Here is a 6,000-nt window from a genome sequence, read left to right as displayed (position 1 = left end):
TCAAAGAACTTAAAAGAAAACAGAGCTACCATTGAATCCAGCAATTCCATTACTAGGTTATACCCAAAATAAAATAAATAGTTCCACCATAAAGACACATGCACTCATAATGTTCATTGCAGCACTATTCACAATAGCAAAGACATGACATAACCTAGGTGTCCATCAACATTAGATTGGATTGGATAAAGGATACAACATGGAATATTATGTAGTCATAAAAAAGAATAACACAACATCTTTTGCAGCAACGTGGATGCAGCTAGAGGCCACAATCCTAAGTGAATTAATACAGAAACAGAAGAGGAAATACCATATATTATCACTTATAAGTGGGAGCTAAACATTAGGTACTCATGGGCATAAATATGAGAACTATAGACATTCTGGACTACTGGTGGGGAGGGAAGGAAGGGGTGTTGGTTGAAACGCTACCTATTGGATACTATGCTCACTACCTGGGTGGCAGGATCTGTACCCCAAACCTCAGCATCATGCAATATACCCGTGTAACAAACCTGCACATCTACCCTCTGTATTTAAAATAAAAGTGAAAATGTTTTTTAAAGTGCTAATCGTTTCTGGACACACCTTCACAGACACATTCAGAAATAATGTTTTGCCAGCTACCTGGACATTTCTTAGACTGATCAAGTTATGCATAAAATTATCCATCATAGATACTTACTAAGAGCCAATCACTTTGCTAGGCACTGACTATTGAGTAGCATAAAAGATAAACATAATCTGACCTTGTGGAGCTTGAATTATATTAAGGGAGACTTTGCACCAAATTAAGCATATATATTGATGGTAGTCTTGCCCGTGTCCTCAATATATTAAATTCTATACTCTAATGTCCCCTACTCTGAAAAGACATTCCCAGGACAACATGTCTAGATTCTTGAGTAAGAAAGATACTACAATTTGCTTTTCTATTTAGTCACATAATAGCATTAATATATTTGTAGTATATATATACATAAATCATATATGTTACATATAATAAACATACATAAAATATTAAACATGTAACACATTTAAACTAGTATAATCTATAACAAAGCAGGGGAACATTTATTTGTTATTTAACACATAAATTTTATTTGAAAAACAGCACTTATAGCAGAATACAGAACAGGAAGATGAAGATCAGTGTAATGGAAAAGACTTTTTTTCATTTCTAATGACACAGAATAATATGAAAAGCACTTTAAAATGTTAAGTGTTTTATTTACTTCTTTTTGTTGTTGAATGTGAAATGACTATGAAAATGTATGAAAAAATAATGGTTTTTCTCTAAAAAGTACACAGTTAAAAATACGCCCATCTCAAAATGAAAAATAGCATTTCATGTTAGTTATCATGTACTGGTAACTAGATAAGTATGCATGAAAATATGAGTGTGATACTAATACATCATGCAAGAAAGCCAAGCAATAAACCCTCACTTTCTCAAGAAAAAGTACCCATTATCTTTTACACTCCAAAAACAACTTTTGTATTTTTATAAAGTAGTAGTAGATGTATTTTCAGTTCTTCAGACTCTGTTCAAGCTACTGAGTTTTTTTTTTTTTTTTTTTTTTTTTTTTTTTTTTTTTGAGACGGAGTCTCGCTCTGTCGCCCAGGCTGGAGTGCAGTGGCGCGATCTCGGCTCACTGCAAGCTCCGCCTCCCGGGTTCACGCCATTCTCCTGCCTCAGCCTCCCGAGTAGCTGGGACTACAGGCGCCCGCTACCACGCCCGGCTAATTTTTTGTATTTTTAGTAGAGACGGGGTTTCACCGTGTTAGCCAGGATGGTCTCGATCTCCTGACCTCGTGATCCGCCCGCCTCGGCCTCCCAAAGTGCTGGGATTACAGGCGTGAGCCACCGCGCCCGGCCAAGCTACTGAGTTTTAAGCTGGTTTAATTTTACAAAAGTGCAAAGAAGGTTAATTTGCATTTTTCTATTACTGCTTATTGTTTTGTTTATTTTCCCCCTCCTGACCTGCCTTTCATTAGTTAGATTTTTGTCATTATTTCTTTTCTGATAACTTGAAAGTTGGAATTGTGAGGCAATTTTTTATTTGAGTGATTATATCTAAATTCTTAAGACCTATTCCCCTATTTGATCTCCTTTATAAATTTCTAAACCTTATCAATGCCTAGATTTTTGCTAAAAACAAGACTATTACTTTAGGCTTTTTACCTTCTGTTGTCCTTGACATTCTACCTTATAAACTTTCTTATATGTTACGAAAAATTTTTGGCTCACAAAACTGGAAGACCAGATAGAAGTCAGGCTTCAAGATTGGCTTGATCTAGTCACCCTATCTCTGTTTTTCAGTAATTCTGTCCAATATAATTTATTCAAATTCACTCTGTGCTTGCTTCATTGCCAGCCTCAATTTTTTTTTTTTTCATGATGGAAAAGTGGCTATAGTATAATGTCAGACATCTGACCCCTACATCAGGAAGAAGGAAACCTATCTCTTTTGGTGGATCTCTTTTAAGAGGGAAGAAACTTCATTTCCAAAATCCTCCAGCAAGTCATTGTCCATGTCTCTTAGCCTCATCTTAGTTCATATATTCAATTTATATCCTTCATTTTGCCTAAGGGTAATGCTGTATGATGATTGGCTGAGGCCTGTATCATTGAACCAGTCATTATTACTCTTGAACAATAAAATTTGAAACTTCAAAGTGGAATTTAGGTCAGTTGCCCTTAACGCAAATGAGATATTTGGAGAATTTTGAATTTGCTCATTTTAAAAATCAAGTCATTGATTAAAAGAGGAAACAGGCAAGGCTCAGTGGCTCACAACTGTAATCTCTCAACACTTTGGGAGGCAGAGGTGAGCGGATTACTTGAGTTCAGGCTCAGGAGTTGGAGACCAACCTGGGCAATGTGGCAAAACCCCGTCTTTCCAAAGAAAAGAAAAAAAAGAAAAGAAAAGAAAAGAAGAAAGAGAGAAAGAAAGAGCAGAAAAGAAAGAAAGAAAGAAAGAAAGAATTAGCCGAGTATGGTGGCGCATGCTTGGGAGGAGCAGTTAAGCACAGAAGGTGGAGGTTGCATTAAGCTATGAGTGCACCACCGCACTCTAGTATGGGCAAAAGAGTGAGACTTTGTCTTAAAAAAAAAAAAAAAAAAAGAAAGAAATTAAAAGTAAATAAATAAAATAAAAGAGAGAACAGATGAATAGTTACCAACAATAATCTCTCCATTCATTATCACCATATTTATTTAAAATATACGCCAAGTCTTAAACAGTTATGAAGAACAAGAAAAATTAAAAATAAAAGGAGATATAAATATCGGAAATCAGTGACTTGGAAGGGTTACAAATTTGTCATTTTATAATATTATCTTACAAGAAATAAATTAGAGCTCACTGAAAGTATAGATTATTGGATAAGATAACTGGGTACAAGATCAACACTTGAAAATATTCCACATCAGCGTAACTGATTAGAATTTGTAATAATTTATTACATACTCATAATAGTCACAAATCTCTGTTAAATGTTAAAATAAACCTAATACATAATATGCAGTATCTGTATGTTTAAAGTTATAAAACCTTACTAAAAGACTTAAAATGGGTAAAGGACTGAAGAACATGATTAAATATTTAAATTTTTACAAAATAAAATGTAGAAAGAACAAAAAATGAGCCACAACATTCCTCACCAATATTTCTTTAGCATAATCAAGGGAAAAAAATATTCCATATTCTAACTGCTTTTACTTTAACATACCTTAAATAGAATTAGGAGCCACAACTCTGTAAGTACACGTTCATGTGAGTTCAGTTTGTCGATTTTTAGTAATATAACTTGTTGAAAGGACAAAGTTTACAATACCTAAAGAATGGAAGAAGAGTTTACATTTTATTCTGTGGCTTCTGGAAATGATCTAATTCAGTGTTTCTCATCTCTGTCTGCATGGTAGAATCACCTGGGATCTTTAAAAATTATTGATGTCTAAGTCTGTGCTGACCAATTACATCATATTTCTGGGAGTGATACTAGGCCTCTGGAATTTTTGAAAGTTTCCCAGGTGATTCTAAAGTAAATCCTGTGTGACAATCTCTGACTAAATTCCCTAACACAGGCTCTGTGACAATGGTGAGGAACTGCAGAAAAGAAAGAACGCAATAGCATTTTTCTGGAAATTTAGAAATATTGTTATAAATTGTTGGACTACAAAGAAATTGATGAGCAAAACATCTTAACCATTCCAAGACAATATGCTTTAAAAGACTAAAATGATTAGAGAACAGGACAGAATGTTTTGGAATCAAAACATCTTTCATTCTTATAAAAGTATAAAATTGCCCAGAAAATTACTTGGTGTGTTGCCATGAGAGATTCTGTAGATGTGTCCATTTCCTAATGCTGAAGCAGACATCCAGCCCCAAAGGAGACTCAGACGCGGTCAAGAGGGTGCAGACCAGAGTGGATGATGAGGAGGTGGTAAAGGTCAGGTGCAGATCTGGGGGCCAGAAAGCTTAGCTGAAACAAAAAAAATTCAAAAGCAGGCTGAAAATTATGTAGAACCAAACCTGAGATTTCATGATACATTGTGATTTTCTTTATTCCAGTCCTGACCTTAACAGTGGCTTGGAGACAACAAATGCTGTGTTTCAGGGCATTACTGTTCAGTGCTATTTCCTCGAGATGATTTCTGCTTCACCTATATCAAATATCAATTGTGAAGCATCTGAAAACAAGTTGTTTAGCAAGCAACAAGTTACAAGGTCTTATTCAGGCGTATTATTAGTATTATCAGAAGGCTATTTTCATAATTCATAGGGCTTCGTTAAAATATGTTGAAATAACATTTAAAACAGAGTTATTTTAGGCTGGATCTTTCCAAGTTACATTTTGTGGGAAAATATTCCCCACTGGATGATTCTGAACAAGCTTTGCCTCTGGAAAGGGTGATTTTAAAATAATTTTGGCAGTAATTTGATGTATTAACTTTATTTTTCTGTGATTGTTGTTTTAGCAATAATTTTTTTTTTTAATTTAAGGTGATCATTTGTAAGAACATGGATAAACCTGAAAGAAGTTATGCTAAAAGTCAGTCAAAGAAAGACAGATATTTCATGGCTGCTCTTACATGAGGCATCTAGCCAAATATACAGAAGTTAGACAACAGAATGGTGGACACTAGGAGATGAAGTTAGGTGAAAATATGGGGAGTTGTTCAATTGATGTAATGACACACTACACAAGAGAAAATGCCAGAGATCTACTGTATCACATAGTGCGTATAGTTAACAATATGGTATTGTATAAATTGAACTAGCACTGTTTTTTTTATTAAGAGGGTAGATCTCATGCTAAATGTTCTTGCCACAAAACAAAACAACAACCAAAAAACACAAAAAAGGAAGAAAAGGAAACTTTTGGAGGTAATAGGTATGTTTATTACCTCAACTATTGTGACTGGAACACGACTGTATATATATATGTGTCCAAACTCACCAAATTGTATACATTAGTTATATGCAATTTTTCATATACCAGTTATACCTCAATAAAGCTGGAAAGGGCCAACCATAGTGGCTTGCACTTGTAATCCCAGTACTTCAGGAGGCTGAGGCGGGAAGATTGCTTGACCAAAGGTGTTTGAGAACAACCTGGGCAACACAGCAAGACTCTGTCTCTGCAAAACATTTTAAAATTAGCCAGGCATGGTGGCACACTCCTGTAGTCCTAGCTACTTAGGAGGCTGAGGCAGGAGGATCTCAAGTCCAGGAGTTTAGGGTTATGGTGAGCTATGATTACACCACCAGACTTTACCCTGCAAGACAGGGCAATTCTTTCTCAAAAATAAAAAGCTGGGGCCGGGCGTGGTGGCTCACGCCTGTTAACCCAGCACTTTGGGAGGCCGAGGTGGGAGGATCACGAGGTCAGGAGATCGAGACCATCCTGGCTAACATGGTGAAACCCCGTCTCTACTAAAAATACAAAAAATTAGCCGGGCGTGATGGCGGGCGCCTGTAGTCCCAG

General features: G+C 35.8%; 1 long non-coding RNA gene across 4 annotated transcripts in view; it reads right to left on the bottom strand.

The window, feature by feature from the left end:
- Positions 1-3,239: 3,239 nt before the first annotated feature.
- The window catches only part of LOC104007308 (uncharacterized), a 107,734-nt gene continuing 104,973 nt past the window's right edge, over positions 3,240-6,000 (bottom strand). For 2 of the 4 annotated variants that reach the window (XR_008549025.2, XR_008549026.2), the window contains 2 exons: positions 5,521-5,653; positions 3,240-4,494 (listed from right to left, as the gene is read on the bottom strand). This is a non-coding gene — a long non-coding RNA (uncharacterized LOC104007308). The other 2 variants (XR_010158884.1, XR_001719352.4) reach the window with 2 other exon arrangements.

The sequence above is a fragment of the Pan troglodytes genome, chromosome 6 (genome assembly GCF_028858775.2).
Source record: "Pan troglodytes isolate AG18354 chromosome 6, NHGRI_mPanTro3-v2.0_pri, whole genome shotgun sequence".
Classification (NCBI taxonomy): Eukaryota; Metazoa; Chordata; class Mammalia; order Primates; family Hominidae; genus Pan; species Pan troglodytes.
Note: the sequence above shows the minus strand (reverse complement) of the source record. Positions and strands in the feature narration are given on the sequence as shown.